Source organism: Aythya ferina (genome assembly GCF_964211825.1).
Source record: "Aythya ferina genome assembly, chromosome: 12".
Taxonomy (NCBI): domain Eukaryota; kingdom Metazoa; phylum Chordata; class Aves; order Anseriformes; family Anatidae; genus Aythya; species Aythya ferina.
This window is the reverse complement of record NC_140308.1, coordinates 18208867-18225797: the sequence shown is the minus strand read 5'-3', so window position 1 is coordinate 18225797 and position 16931 is coordinate 18208867. Positions and strand designations below refer to the sequence as shown.

General features: G+C 39.5%; 1 long non-coding RNA gene across 1 annotated transcript; it reads left to right on the top strand.

Moving 5' to 3' along the window:
* The first annotated feature begins 323 nt into the window (after positions 1-323).
* LOC311443445 lies at positions 324-14079 on the top strand. The gene is made up of 2 exons (XR_014697279.1): positions 324-1143; positions 13007-14079. It is a non-coding gene; the product is annotated as an uncharacterized lncRNA (long non-coding RNA).
* Positions 14080-16931: the final 2852 nt, after the last annotated feature.

The following is a 16931-nucleotide window of genomic DNA, read 5'->3' as shown; positions in this document are numbered from 1 at the left end:
AAGCTCAGAGGTAGTATACAGCAGGTCTTGTATCAGGTATATCATCCTATCTATACGCTAAACCATCTGCTTTTTCAGATTGACTGAGTTCAGTGTCACTGTGCACAGCTGACAGGCCTGTCCCTGCTGTACACTGCCCAGTTTACCTACACTTGATTGAGTGGCACAGATTTTTGAGGCATGTTTGTAGAAAAATAACCTATTTAATTGGATAAATAAGTAATTCTGCTCCAATCTACCCTGAACTGGCATGAGTTAGTGAACAAAACAAGTCAAAATATGAGCAGTGAAAAAGCAGTACTTTTGATCATACTGTTAAAAATTGCCAGGTTAGTTTTGTTATTTATATCAATTCAAAGACAGAGTTGAGAGAAAAAAAAATCTTTAAACAATTTTCCAATTATGTTCTGAATTAAGTCCAGTTTCAAAAATTTATATTCAAGAATACTTAAACAAGAAAATTGAATTTCATAGGTAAACCAAATAGGTGCATTTTTGAAGGTAAAAATATATTGTTCCTCCCCCAGGTCAAACTGTCTCTAATCACACAACTTTATACATGAGAAAATGCTAATAAATGTAAAAAGAGAGAGGACCAAGAGAGCTTACGATTCTTTGATATTAGCAGTCTATATATCCTGCTCTGCAAAGTCTCCAGAGCAGTCAGTAGAACAACTCATGGACTCGGGTAACAGAATAAAATCTCAAAATGTGGCCAGAATCATGAAAGAAGAATTTAGTAAAAAAGTGTAGCTATAATGATCTGCTCCTAGCACATCTAGATCAAGTACCTGAAATCTCTGTGAGGTCCAGGGACACGGCATGGTAGTCTGAACTTCAGCTCTTGCTCCCTTGGTTCCATCAAATCCATGGCACACCCTTTGGATACAGATAGGCTTTGTTACGGCTCAATAGTTACATCAGCTTCCAAAACAACACCTCTATGACATGTGCTCTTCCTCTGTTTTCAAACATGGAATCTATCTGATGGACTTTCCCCAGAAGATATTTTAAGGACTTTTAGAAGAGATACACAAGGGCAGGAGCTAACTGAATGTGTGAGAAGGGCTGCCTGCAGTGCCTGAACACCCTGAAGGAGAGGACCATGCTGCTGAGCTTTTCTCCTGTCACCTGCCACAGCAGGTAAGAGTAGGAGGAAGGCTGAGTGCTGCCATTCAGACACCTCTCTCCCTTTCTCTCCAGAGCCTATGGAGATGTTTGCATTTCACAAAAAGGTAATTTAGGGGATATGGTGGGGAGGAGGGCAGTCCCCATGCTTTCTGATTCTACCTGTCCATCATTAGCTTAAAATCTTGCATGACCTTCTCTTTTGCTCTTACTTTGTTATCATAAATTAGCAGTTTAAAACTCAATGGAATTGCTGTTTGGATTTAAAAGAGATATGCTCGCTGGAGAAATGAAATCCTGTACTGGGTGGTGACTTGCCAGTCCACAGTGGCACCCAGGTACTGGAAGACAACTTTTCAACAGGCAAAAAGCAGCAACAATCAACACTGATGACTTGTGGCAACAAGCAGTGTCACACTGACCTCCTGGACACTGCAGTTGAATTATTAAACAAAATGGCAGAGCAGCTAATTAACCTGATAGCAAAGAAAGAGCTTCTATCTAATGTCTGTTTAGCCTTGTACAGCAAGAGTGAGCAGAAGAGGGCATGCACAATGGGCTTGGGCAAACATGAGTGGAACTTCTACCTCAGAGGAAACCAACCTTTCAGAGTTCACAAACAGCAATGTTTTATGTGAAAATCACTAGGGATTTCCATCACTTTGGTCATAAGACATTGCCTCTTCCGCACTGTTCACTGTAGCTTTGGTCCATCCACCTATTACATATATATTTTACTACCTATGTAGTCATAAAAAGGACTATTACCCTGCTGTGCTTAAGTGCAGAATGCCAGCTGTGTTAATAGAAATGTATCATCATGTCATTGTTAAATATTTATACTGTTGTAGCACCAAGAGACCAATCCTGTCAGGTTTGCTCTGTTCAATTTTTAATGACTGATAGTCCCTGACAAGCTGACACGTGTCTGTGAAAGAGTAGGAATTGTCACAAGCTTCCTATGTTTCCAGAGGAAGGGTGTAAATCCTGCTCAGGACCCATGTTTAATAATAACTGCTGCTGAAGACGAAACAGGTGCTCCTGAGACAACCTTTGCCAGTAACAGGGCAGAGAGGAAAAACCTGATGAGCCCAAAGTGGTTCCAAAGACAAGTAGCAGTAAACTTCTCCTTCCCAGGAAGTTAAGAAGCAGAAAAAGAAAATAAGCCAAATTTCAGCTCATTGTAATGAAATTATAGCCTAGTTTTTACAGGTTTACCTAAACCGAGTTCTGAGCCTAGAAAAATTATCCCTTAATTTATGAAGATGCCCAAGCTGGCTGGTCAGGCCAGGTTTCTGGCAGCACACCCCAGAGCTGCCCCATACACGACTGAGCTGCAGAAGCAGAGCTCTCCTCCTTGCCCCTGCAGAACAGCTCTTGCTTGTCTATTACAACAGGAAATGTTTTGAAATGTGAACAATGCAGGAGATCTGAGGGCAGACAGCACAGATAATGAAAAGAAAAAAGAACCATTACTTGGAAATGATTGTTGCTTTGTCACTTTTCCTTAATTTCCTCAGTAACTGGTAGAAACCGTTCCTTAGAAAATGTTTAGGAAATAACATCCATAACACCATTTCCCTGCCTTGGTCTTAGCCATTGTTTCTGTGCTTTTCCTTTTGATGACAGGTGAGTTTCAACGGTAGTGCCTTTTATGAATACTCAGTGTATAAATTATGCAGAATAGAGCCTCTAATTTCAAAATAAATTTCAAAGATTCTCCTCACCTTGAGATGTAAAACAACTGCATAACATTTTATTTAGTTCTTCAGAGGCATTACAATCAAAATTTTGTTTTAAATAATGCCCATAAAATTCCTATATTCCCTTATGAAAGCAGAATTCCAGGGAATTGAATAGCAAGGTTTGATCTCCAGTAATCTGTTAAATTTATGTAAATAATACACGTTCACACTATAATGTAATTTAAAAGGAAACCCGTTTTTTGTTATTTTTAATTGAGTACAGTCCATGGCTAGAACAAACCGACCAGCAGGCAGACCTGAGCAGATGCAAAGTATTCTTGGTCAGTGTAGCTTAAGCAATTCACATTAACAAAGAACTAAACTATTGTCAAGTCTCTGATTCTAGGAGAAAAATAAAATAAAAAAAACTTTGTTGATCCACACTGAAACAGTGAGCTGCATTTGGGGACAAGGATTCAGCTGTTTGGAGTTTTAGGTTCGTTGCTCAAGGGTGGGAAGTAATACCCCGCATTGCCATGTTCATTTTTCAGCCCTCTCTTGCTGTTCATTAGGAAAATTCAGCAGTACGTTCTGTGCAAAACAAAGACAATTTTTCCACATTCCACAAAAAGCTTTTGGATTTCAGATAAATTTCTTGTAAAATGTTGGCATGGAAGAGATCACGCAAAACCACAAACTCTCCCTGCCTACAGCACACTAGCAAATACTTCCCTGGTACATAGAAGAGCGACTTTCAATGGATACTTATGTAAAATAAACCAGCTTGATCAGGAGCAACTGAACAAGGCTCTGGAGTTGTCCACTGCCTCATGGCTCGGTGACTCAGCAAGGATGTGAAAAGAGGTACATATTTGTGTGCCTGGTTAAATCAGGCAGTGAAACCTGAGCGCTATTTTCTTGCATGAGCTGCCTGACTACTGAGCTGTTGACCACACTGCCTTAGCCAAAAGGCCCCACTCAGTTTCATCCTTGTAAAATTCAGTGGTTTGTTTCCTACAGGATGGCTTTGGCCTTGAAATCCAGTGCCTTACAATGACGCACCATTTATTGCAACATCCTCAGTAAACCTGACTTGCATGTTTTGAAAATAATCCTGAAAATGTTGAGATGGTACCAAAATATGAAATTATCTTGAAAATCATGTGTCCTCCCTATTTTTGTTGCATGACAATGAAAGAGCTGACGGTTGGCTGCAGTCTTGCAGCTGCTAGGTCTGGATCACTGTGCGTCACAAGCCTTTTCACAGGAACCTGACAAATCTCTCTCATTAATAACAAATGACAATCTCACTGGTGCTACAATGCATGTTACATTTAATCAATTTGCTATTTGTATTCATTATGTACATCTACTATTTTGGGTCATGAAAAATTGAAGAGCACCGTGGATAACAAATGAGGTAAGACGAGAAAAAGTACTATTAATTGGTCAGTTGTGCTTGTCAGTACATTTAAAGTATTTAAGGCAAGGAATGGGAAAAGCCAATTCTATGCCTTCGAAGTAAAACAGAGCATCAGGACAACCACTAGTATGGTACCCAGGTTATGACAAAAATTCAATCGTCTAAACACATGTGGTGCTACGACGTGCTTTAGAAAGCTGTTTAACTACAGCTATGACTTAAAGAAGTCAAACTAACTTCCTCGATTGAAATGTATTATTGTAATGCCTGCTAGCATCACTACGCTATAAGCAAGTCTGCCAGCATCTCCCTCATTGCCCCCACTGCCAGGGGCAGCTAACTCATCTCTTTTACATTTCAACAACCTCAAAGAGGGCAAACAAATTAGTGGCTCAGATGTCTGTTTCTGCACTAAAAAGGGAAGAACAAGTTAAACTGTTTTAATTAAGATAGTATCAAAATGCTGCCAAATTTTTAGGATTTCAGTTGCATTTTCTTGTCAACCGGAATAAACATAGGTATTAATTTTGCAAGTGGAAGAAACTTGTGTCTCTCTGAGAGACAGCCTGATGCCTTTTGCATTGTTAGACCCAATGCTATCTGTGTTTAAGGAACAGACAAAGATTACTTCTACCTGTTGTTTTATAAGCCTTTCATCAAACCTATGATTCCACATCACTGCATATACTCAGATGCATAAACCAGAATTTCCATGTTACAGTATTTCAGCTTTTTCAGACTGTAAAAACAAGGTCCAGTGTACGTGTGGCAGAGGCAGTACTACCCTCTTTACACTCCTCACTCAAGTATTTTTTGTTCCTTTGCCCAGATTAGCAACATATTTGAACACAACACCAGGCACTGTGTCCAATAAACCAGATTGGCCAAGACTGGGTTGGTCACAGTAACTGTTCTCTGTCTGCACAGTAGATCTTCCTAAAAACAAAACAAAACAAAACAAAATAAAATAAAATAAAATAAAATAAAATAAAACAAAACTGGAGTTAAAATAAATGCTGCAAGTTCTTAATAGCTACTACTGTGCTTCAGAATTAAAATTCATTCATATAATCATGCTTAAGGAGAGGCAGTGGTCAAAGGTTCCTGCTAGGCAGAGTCAGAAGTGTAAACTTCAGACTGTTTCTGCTGGAAAGAGTAGCTTTAAGGTTGAATCAGAACCAGAGAAAAGCCATAAGAATAGAAAAAGACATAGCTGACAATCACTTTCTTGTGAGGAAGAACCACGGTGACAAGAGAGGGCAAAAGTGCTGAAGAAGGTGATGACTGCATTGCTGTGACATCTGGAAAGTAGAGTTTGGTCATAAAAAACTGCTTGGCATTAGCAATTATAGTAGCTTTTCTTTGACATTGCCCCTGAAGTTTAGAGGGAATATCATTGATTTCATAATGAAACCTATTCATTTTGCAAAGGTTTGCTGGAAGGTGTCATGAGGAAAGGCATCCTCAAGACATTAAGAAATATAATGAAAAACCTGCAAAAAGGTGTAAAGAATTCTAAATCACTGCATTGTCTGTATATTAATGTAAGTAGGAGCTAAATGCACTGGCTGATTAATGCTTCCTTCCCCTGAAGGAAGGAGAATTACTACAACAATATTAAAAGAAATGCAGGAGTGAATAAAACCAGTACTCGCAGCACAGTGATTACACAGAAAACAAGACACAGTAAATAATGTGCTTTCTCAGGCAGGATTTGATCTAGAAATTGGCAGCTAAAGCTATTCAACTAGGCAAGATGAAGTCTTCATTACCTTCACGTAAAACATTTTTTTATCACTTAAGTACCTTGCCAGCTGTGTGTGTGTGTATACACTATATACTCTATCACCATCAGCAGTGGGGTGTGAAAATTCTTGGCTTCATGAAACCACTCTAGAAAACAATTTCAGGTTATCAGGGAGCTTTTTTAAAAGCTTGTCAAAAGTGTAACTGTTTACTTCTCACCATTGTGTAGTCAGCAAAAATGTTAGGCTTTTGTGAAATCATAGAAGTATGAGCGTTTTGAAGACACTGCATGTGTACATCTACTCTGAAGACTCTCTCTTAAGGCCAGGAAGTCCTGGTTGCAGAGTTTTGCAAGTAAGGGTCCAGATGGTTGGTATAAACAGAAGAGTGAAGGCAAAACTAAAAAAGTGATATATAGGATAGGATTTTCTAGACAGGTGTGAACTTCTAGGACATGTCCCAGTCAGTCCCAGCATGATAAAACACGTTGGATCCCACTGCTTCGTAAGAAGATCAAGGTCCAGCAAGACCCTGATCCCTGCTCTGCATGTCAGCAGACTGCCGCACCTGTGCAACCATGCTAGGGCTTTCTGCAGGCACAGCACCCTCCCCACATCGTATGGTTGGGGTTGAAGTAGGTACATTTTATATACAAATGTGTGACGGATATATCTGTTATTTCAAATATTAGAGGATGTAATTATGTAATTAGGAGCATGCACTACCAGATTTATTCATATACTGTACGACTTGTGTTTATTTGGAGAGAAATTTATGCATTAAGCAATCTGAGTAGTGGTATGTACTCAACTTTTATTGACTCACAGCTGGTTGGAAGTAATTATATGATTTCTCAATAAACATCAGAAGTCAGCCATAAAGTTCAATTATTTTGACATCAGAGATCAATAATAGGAATCTGAAGCAATTACGGGCACATCAATCAGAACTGTTTGGCTAAAAACACTCCTGAGGTGCATCTGTCCCTGACTTCAGCTACAATGTGATTGTAAGTTCAATTGATGGTGGGGTTCTCCTATCAAAGCAGATGTAGTCAGTGGTTTAGGCTATTAACATAAGCTCTTATTATTCTGCATTTCTAGAGCTCACCTCACTCATTAGGCTGCATCCTGGACTGAACACGCTCTTTCCCACAGTAACTCTGAATGCAATATGAAAAACTGCCATCATTCCTATCTGAGAAAAACAGAGGTAACAGTGAACATGCGCTTCTCTTTTAAGCCAGCATTCACACAGTGTATCTTGCATAAAATATTGACCAAACTTCTGAGTTACCAAACTTCATTGCCGAACAAAACCAAAGGCAATACTGGGATGCCCACTGTAAGGGCCAGTCCTGAACCCTACTGCCACCTGTACCTTCCTCATTCAAACCCATTTTGTTCCCTTGCTCAGATTAGCAACATATTTGTACAAAATGCCAGGCACTCTGTCCACTAACCCAGACTGGACAAAATGGTTCTGCTTTATTCTGTCTGCAGGTGAGCCTCTGCTTGTTTCCCTCCACTGCTTGCTAGCCTGTACCACTTCATAACCACCACTGGCTGAGCAGCTGTGCTGGTCGCTCTTCCAAAGTGCTGCTGCTGCTCTTCTGGCCCCTGAAAGCAGACTGGCAGCAAGTTCTGCAAGTCACGATTTGGTGGGACCAAGTCATTAATTACCATGTGCTTCCTAGCTCCACACCATGATGCTTCCTGCCCACTATCCCAAAGTGATGCTGGTAAAACCTGCAAGTGTTAATAATGGAAAGGTACTGTGCCTTAAGTGCCTGTCTTGTTCCCAGTGTCTTCTCCCAGTTCCCTTGCTGTAATAAGCAGACATCTGGCACTAAATACAGTGGTTTTTTCCTGGGTATGCTAATGGTTTGACATAAAAGGTAATGTTAGACACAGTTAGGTACAGATGTGACTTTGGCAGTTTCCACCCTTTCCACTTTCCTTCTGCTGTCTGAAGGAAGTTCACAGCCAGCAAAAAATTAGCAATGAGGTATTGCTGCTCTTTTGTTTCATTTACAAATGGTACTGCATGGATTGGATGTTGACTGCCATTTCATCTGAATGGCCCCAAACAGGGTCCACCATTAGAAATCTGAGGCATTTCCACTTTTGTATTCCAATGATTGCTTTCCAAGAATGTGGAGGACAATTCTGCAGTACAACACATTAGCCTACAATACAAAAAATAGTAAAAGTACATGTAATTTAGGCTCCCACATTCGGTATGAAGGGCTAATGCCTATGCTCTTCAATAATCTATTGAATACCATACAGGATGTCTAAAAGTTTGACTAGGCAATCCATAAAGCTATGTTCAAAATACATTGCTCTAGTTGTTTTCAAATGACTTATTCAATTAAATAAAATAAGCAAAACAAAACACCAAAGCCCTGAAACTAAGAAGGATCTATTTTAGTAGGTTCCACAGTTTGGATGTTTTTTACCATAGAGATGAACATGTACTGAGAACCTTTTTGTGTCCCTCTATGGCTGTCTGGTACATAGAGACCACGCCCGCAAAAAGACCAGGCAAAAACCTTTCCCTTTTTCCTACTTTCATTCCCAATTCAACAGTCAAAATACTGTTATTTTAAATATTTCAACCAATACTAGAATGGGTTAAAACATGAAAAAATATAATGCAGATTTTGTTTAAATTTTCTCTCCACAGACAGTCAAAGCTTTCGCATTTTATTTTCAAATCCATAATTTTCACTAGCTTTGCTCACCAAAAGAACCTGAAAAGCAAGACAGGTTCTTGCCACTAAAAAGAGTTAAAGAATTCCTCAGAAACCAGAGCTTTTTAAAAAGCAATAGTAAAGACTTTGTGTAGACAAACACTTGAGAAGCACAGACTATAAGGAAAACAGCACCTTGTTTCTTTTAAGTGTTGCATCTAATTCTGTTTTATATCTTAAGAGCTATAAATATAAACTTGCTGATTATACACTAGCATCATCACAATACCAGTGGGGTCTTAGTCAGCCATCCCAATAGCGCATGTCTGATTTCGAATGCGAGTTCATTAACTGTTGGGTCCAAACCTCTTCAGGCCATTCAAATCATGCCTATATGCTGGTTGTGCTATGCAGGGACTCCTCAAATTAGAGCTTTGCAAATGGGGCTCTCTATTATTTTCCCAAGGGCTGCTCCTTTAAGCCACTGCCTGCATCTGTGTAAGATCCCTGCAACAGCCACTTGCTTCATTTCAGCGCTTCTTAAGCAAGCATGCTTGGAAACTCCCAGGCCCATTAAAGGTAGAACATGCCAGCAGCCCAAGCAGCCGGCCAGTTCTTCAAAGGAATCTCCTGGCCTTGGCATTATTTGTGTTGATTGTCCAGGGACAGAGCATTTATTTCTTGAAACTGGGGCAACCAGCGTAGTGCAGCAGCCAAGCCAGGTCGTGCTGCCCGGACTTCTTCCCGTCTGCTCTGCCGCCCTCTTCTATGCCAAGCCTCAGCTGCTCCCCATGTAGGCCTTTCCAAAACCAAGCTCTTTTCTGGCCTTTCTCCAAAGAAACACTGACTCCTGAGCTTTCCCTGACCACTGGGACACAAGCGAGGCAGCAGAAGCAAGACTCAGCCCACCCCTCTTAAAGTCAAGTAGCAGCTCCTGCCACCTCCCGCCAGTATGCACGTTTGGCACTACCCTGCATTAGCTGCCATGGTTTTTGCTATTTCAGAAATATTCACATGTGTATTGTCTCCCCTCGTGGTTTTTGGTTAATTTGTAAAATTCGAGGTGACGTTATTGTACTTTTCACTTCACCTGGTTCTGTGGAAGGAATCTGTGCGATTCTGGTTGTGTGAGCACTAACAAAGCCATCCCTGAGAGACAAGCAATTAGTCGAGGGGAGGCTTACAGTCAGATGCCTAAGGAAGGAGGTAACGTTATGGTGGCAAAAACTGTCACCTTTGCCCAACCAGTCTGAAGGGAAGAAGACTGTTAATGCACAGTTCAATCCACTTGTATGACAGAGAAAAGGAGATGGGGATGGAAAGAGTAATAATCTAAAAACATTCAGAGAGAAACAGTCTTCATTTTCATGGGCCACGCTGTCTTGCAGTGCCACAAATGAATCAGAGTATCAGCAACTAAGTGATGGGCAGATATTTAATGAGTTAATCTCATTAGGATGTTTGAACTCTCAAAAGAGGCTCAAACCATTAGCTACATGAAAGCTTTGAAATAATCCTTTTGAAAGGACTATAGGAATATATTAGAAAGTGGTTAATGCGCTGTGAACTTTACCAGGATTCCCCTCAGATCAGGCTGCCCGGCAGGAGGTTGTTACTGGCGGCCTTCTCCGCAAGTCCTGCAGCCACAGCCGCTCATAGGCTCAAGTCACCCCTAAAGCCCACCAAGGAACAGCACCAACAGCTTGGATTCCTGATGTTTCTCAGATGGGTCTTGATACGCTACACCTTACTTAGCAATTTCTAAATCCTTTATCTAATCTGAACAGGTAAGCTGGACTAGCCTTACATTGGAGCTATGACTAAAAGACCCCTAATAATAGTATTAAATTCCAGTTATTTAATCTCACATTCTCTATAGGGGCAGTATTCCCTCTGACCTTTCCTTTTCTTTAACTTGAATTTAGTCACAATCTGTGCTTATGCTAGTTACTCTGTGTCTAATTAACTAAGCAGAGGGTCATCTAGAGCAGTATCACATCACCACTGTATTGTCGATGGCATACCACAGCTTACACAATTGTACCTCTTGAATTCAGATTGTGTAACTGCTTTCTGCCCTCTATTTACTTGTATAAGCTTTAGTGGAATTATATCAGTAAAAGGAACAGTGTTTGACCCTCTACTAGTAAATGAAAGGCATTAATAGAAGAACCTAGAGAATATCTTCCAGCCATAATTAAAACTCAGGGCAGAATAATTTTTTCCATCATCATAAATCACAATGAGATGTGGATACCTAATGTCTGATTATTCAAATCTGCTCCATGAAAGCAGTCAAAAAAAGTCCACCCCTTTTAATTGCTAACAACTATTCTATAGTTTAAACAGCAATGATATGAAGGGTTCTTATTGTTTAGAGTATTATAAAATTTTACTGTAAGTAATGCATTTTCAAGAGTTTGGGGACATTATTAAAGTTCATTTCCATGCTGCAGCTGCAGGAGTTGGAATTATGAAAGTGAAGAAGCTGTAAAATTGAAAAGGTCAGGAATGACATTCATCTATTCCAGCTGTCAAATCAAGGGAATGTTAACAAAACTAGTCTCTGGTAGAAAAGCTAATTGTCTACATGTATTTTGGCTGCCCCAATACACGTACTGTACTGTGGCTAATCTATAGGAAAGACCATGCTGGAGCCACGCATCATTTTTTGAACAGACCTTTTATAAACAAAGCAGCCTTGTTTCCCTAAATTAGCAAGCCCTAATGATTATATAACCCCAGTTAGTCTATAAAGCAGCCAAATGTTTCAAGTCAGTGTTTAAAGAAAAAAATATGTGAATGAAGTTTATATACTCCTGGAAGCAGAGTTCAATTTTCAGAGTGCTGGGAGTCCAGGGCAAAATTTTAATTTTACTTTAATGTTGTGTTCTTACAAGCAGCATTTCTAAAATGTCTCCCACCAAGGCATGTTTTATTATAGCAACACACAGGAAAGTCTCTATCGCAGACCAAATCTTTTGTAAATGACCTGGATTTAGTAATCCCTCAGTGTGAAGGACCTTCTCTTCAACAGTCTGTTCCCCACAGGGGGAGACTGCAAACACCTAAACCTAGATCATCAATGAAGGCTGAGTCTAGGACCTTTGCTACTGAGCGACAGACCCCTGCCCTGCACAGGAGGAGCTTTCAGCAAGGGACAGTGAGAGACTTAAGCATTTTATTACGCACTAAATCCTACCTTCCACAGACAATGACACTTCTCAGCAACTGAGAACAAAGTAAAGCAACTCCAGACCATGCCACGCATTCAAGGGAATCCAGTGCTTAATCTTCTCTAGATAAATTCATTGCAAGCCCCTCTGGTTATTTTCTATTGTTTGTTTTTGTGTTTTCACCCTGAATGTTTGCAGGTAATTCTGTATATCAGAGTCTATACACACAAGTCTGCCAACCACATGTAGCTGAGGGTCAGTATGAAAACCGTGTTCCCATATTGCACCATATACATCACCTCATACTCCCGTTTGTCCTGTGTTATGCAACACAGATGTGACAGACGGAAACAATCCAATTTGACCTATGACAAGATATTAGGTCAGCGTGCAGGTTTCTGGGTAACTTTAAAAATCTATTATCTGACCTTTGTCTTATTTTGTTGTTGTTGTTGTTTTCTATGGGGCAGTATTGAAAAAAAAACAAAAAACAAAAAACAAAAAACAAACAAACAAAAAAAACCAGAAACAATACTGACAATTCATGAAATATTCAAGTGTACAGTTGCAATCCTTTAATAAATGGAAGTGACCTTCAAAACAGACATCCCAAAGATAAAGAGAACTTCTCAATAGATGGCATTTGTCACTAATCAATGACTCGAAGAACTTACACTCTTCCTAGAAATGAATACAAAAAAGACCTTTCAGAATTATACCACTTTAAAAGTAAATTGTTCACAAAACCCATGGAAAAGAACATTAACGAGCTAACAAAACAACAGAACAAAACATCAGACAAGTGAAGGATAAATCCCTTGTGCCTATTGGTACCTACATCCACGTCTGGAGTCATCCACACATTCACCTGCAGCTCCCAGGGGCTGGACAATACCATCAGAATTAACTACGTTAACATTTCTTTGACTTCATCTGTATGTCACAATATGTATAACATTTTACAAACATATTTCCTTTTTCATAGTCACGGATATCTTGAGCTCTAACTGGGTCACTGTATTGGAACAGATGTAATCTCAGCAGAATACTGTGAGAAATCTGGGCTACGTTAATGACTGATCCAATTACAGTGGAAATCTCTAGAAAACCCAGATTTATTGAGAACCAGGAGATAATTATGATGTACTTCTAGGGATGACCAGATGGACAAGCCAGTCTCAAACTCTTCGAGGGGACCAGAGCTGAATGAGTGGTCTTTATGCTGCTGCCTATGTAGTTGAAGAAATTCCCATTCTGAGGATATGATGAAAAAAGATGGACACTTACAGCAGACACCTGGGGGGACTGGATCTAAACATCCTATACTGGGAAGCATCATGGCTTAGGCACTTCTCTGAGGACAGGGTGACAGAAGAATGAGTGAAAGAGCAGGAATCAAGAAGCCACAGGCAAGTTTTTGTCCAAGGAAACAGCTCCTTATAATTTAATATTAGGTCCTCTTGAGAAGTTGTATTCTCTCTCCTAAACAGGCAATAAATGCCACCTTCCAAGTAGCAATCTGATACCATGCCTAAGCAAACCCAACTATCTACAACAGCTTTGCACCCAGAAAGAGAGAATGAAAAATACTTGAGAAATCTGAGTATAAACAGCTCCTTTCACCATTCCAAAAGCAGGCAAAATTTCACAGCATCCATATCTATGATCTTGATAACATCCTTCATTAGAGACACCTGCCTCTGCTTCAATGAAAATCACATCTGTGAGCAGTCCATTAAGGTAATTTAGATCTAAGATGATGTTTGATGTTTAACATTTAGTTAATTATGAATTTTGCTGAATCAAGGTCTTTTTTCAGTTAAATGTTTTACCTGAAATGATATATTAAATGGTGGAAGGTATTATTTCTCATTTATAGAACTTACTGCCAGCTCTAAGCTAGTAAATATTTACATTTCAGCCACTCTGATAGCTAATGTGACCTTTCTGTTGTACACTTTATACCTGTGCTGTATTTTACTTTCAGTGTTAACATTCTTTCTAGTCCATCTTATATTAACAAGCGGTATTTAAATATATGCAAATTTCATATTTTAGCTGGTGTTTTAGGAACATTTTTAAGGTCACCCTGCTTGATCTATCATACAGACATAGCAAATTTATGCACCATATATCCTATCTCTGCTTGTTTTTACCTACATCTGTCTTCTCTGATTGCATTTGAATGGGCTTATTTTCTATTTTAAATAAAAGATTTATGCCTTAGCTGTCAGTTCGCCTTTATTTGAAAATTTAATTTTGTTTCTAGAAGTCTAGATTAACTTATTAGGTTTAACTGTCCCTTGTGCTTTGCAGCGATAGCAGAAGTATATTTTCCCTTGTGGAGAGAATACATAAACAAAATGCTCTTGGCTTAAAAATAAAGAATGTTATTACTTAGACCAATACAACACAGTTGGTCCAGGAAACAAAAAATGGTGTTCATTTTTTTTTAATTTATGATGGTGAGCAATGGGAACTGACTAATAAATATGACATCTCACAAATCCAGGAGCCTCCAAAACCTGGCAAATGCTTTGCAGAAAAGGTGAGTTTCCCCACAACGTCCCCTACACTTCAGTTAGACAATATCCTTCCATGGCACCGCTCCACTGGGACACACAACTTGATTCCTGATACTCATGGATTTATTTAAATGAGCAGCAAACAAGAATCTGCCCCATTGCTTTCAAGTTAGTCAGAAGCCTGTTTATTGATTCAGTGTGGTATTTCACATCTTCACTGTGACATTTCTTTAGTATCCCTCAGTAGTGCTACATCCATAATATTGCTCATCAAGCCCTGGAATTTCAGGGCTTGCCTGAAAGAATAACCAGCTCATTGCAGTTGCTGTGCATGGTCCAAAACAGCTGAGTTCTCTGGTGGGAGAGTGGGTGGGTGCGTTTGGAGGAGGTTAATCTTTTTCAATTGTGTTCACTCATTTTGACCTTTTTCTCCATTTTTCATTTCTAGAAGTACTTGGGATTTTGACTGATTCTGTTATTTTTCTCATCGTGTTGCAACATCCACATAGACCTGAACAGAATCTATTTTTAATCAACCCCTGCACCTCTTATAAAACTAAAAACCTACAGCTCTTGATTCTGCACTCTCAAGAATGCTTTTGAAAAGAAATAAAGTGTTCCCTTATCAATAATGTTCATAGAAGCACCAAAAGGTTGCTGTATACTGATGTCAGAGCAGAGAAAGCAAAAACTTGAAGGATCAGTATTTACTGGGATGTATTGGCAAGCCTTCAGTCACGTAGTTGTGAGCTATATCCTGATTCACTTTGTTAAATATTGAACATCATGAGCACAGGACTTTTGTGGAGAAACAGAAATTCGTCATACAAAGAAGACAAATACACGTATATGTTGGCTTCCCTCACTCACAAAATATCAGCCAAGATAAATGGCACATAAGACCACAAAGACCTTTGCTCTCCCATTCAGAGCAATACAGCAGTTATTTACTATGATAAACAATGATGAAGAAGAGCATGGCCAGCAGTATAAAAAAAAAGAAAAAAAGACATTAAGGCAGGTAGTACAAGGCAAAACTGAACCTGCTTGACAGCCTTCAGTCTGTGACACACTATAGGACTAAAGTGCCATCAGATCCAAATGATCACTGCAGTAGTCAGTCACTCTTGACATCTCCCTCACAAAAATTAAGTGAAAATACCACCAAGCCCAATTTCCACATATATGATACTGTCAACACAAAGTGAAGCCTTACAAAGTTCTCCAAAGATCTTGTCAGCTCAGAAATGCTGTATTTTTGGAACAATCAAAAATATGACCCTCCTACTATCACATCTGGGTGTCACTTCGGTGTGGTATGAACACGTTGGTGGAGGCACCACCTAGCAGGCAAGGCTCATGCTTATCTGCTCTCTCTAGAGCAGCTTCCCCTGCTGCTAAGGGGCAAAAGTAAATTTATTCCAATCAGTCCCTGCTGTGATAGCAAAACCTTAGCAAGGATGTGCTGTGGTAAATCCTATGACAATGACCATTTCAAAGCATCAAACAAGTCAGAAAATAAGAAGGTAAGATCAGTAAGGATGTAAATCACGCACTATTCATGTAAAGACTTCTTCACCATGCTTAGGTAGAAGAAAAAAATATTGTGGCAACTGTTTTGTTACAGAAGGCAACAATGAAAACCAAATTGATCGTAAAACCACTGCACCAACACAGCTGAAAAGACAGCTCCTCCAAAGACAGTAGTGTGGTTTTGATTTAACAAGTAATTAATGAATACATAAACCCTGGACAGAACTTTAATCTATCCCAGTGCCAAATAATTAATCATTCGTTCCACGTTTAATCCTGTTCTGATAAATGTAATTAATATTTCACCATGGCACTGCAGAAGAGGAGTACCTGGGAGCAGAGAAAGGCAGCCTTCTATTTCTCCCCCATTGCAACTGTGGAGTGATAGGCGCTGTCTACAGCTGACAGGTAATCCAGAATACAGTGTTCCCCTGCAGTTGTAAATTAGGGTTTATGCATGGCATACATTGTGATTGTAATGAGGCTTTTCTTCCTCTGACCTATTATTAAAATAACAAAACAAAAACCAACAATGAAAAATAACTCACCAGAGCTTGGTCAACCATTTTTCTGATCTGACAGCATTTGGGAAACCAGTGTTTGCACTAACTAATGCCTTGGTCTATACAATGTCACGGAGTGTATGCCAGGGCTGTGGGTAGAGAACAAAGCACGTGCAGATTGTCTGCTTCTGTCCACAGAGAGCAGAGCTATGTGTAACAAGTGAATGAAGATTTAAGTCCTAATTTTACTGCAGGGAAACACTGGCATCTTTTTTTGAAAGCTTGAAGTGTAATCAAGAAATGTGTTGATGTGTACAAAATTAAATTGCAGGAAACCCTATGCTGATTTTTTCAGGGTGACACATCTCAGGAATCCACATATTTCAGCAAAGAGTTTTGTGAAGAAGATTCTGTAACAAACAAATTGCCTTGGGATCCTGCTGCCCAATTACTCAGAAACAGAGGCATCTCTTCACAGTTGTCTCCTTGCTCAGCATTCTCCAATATGGCCACAAAT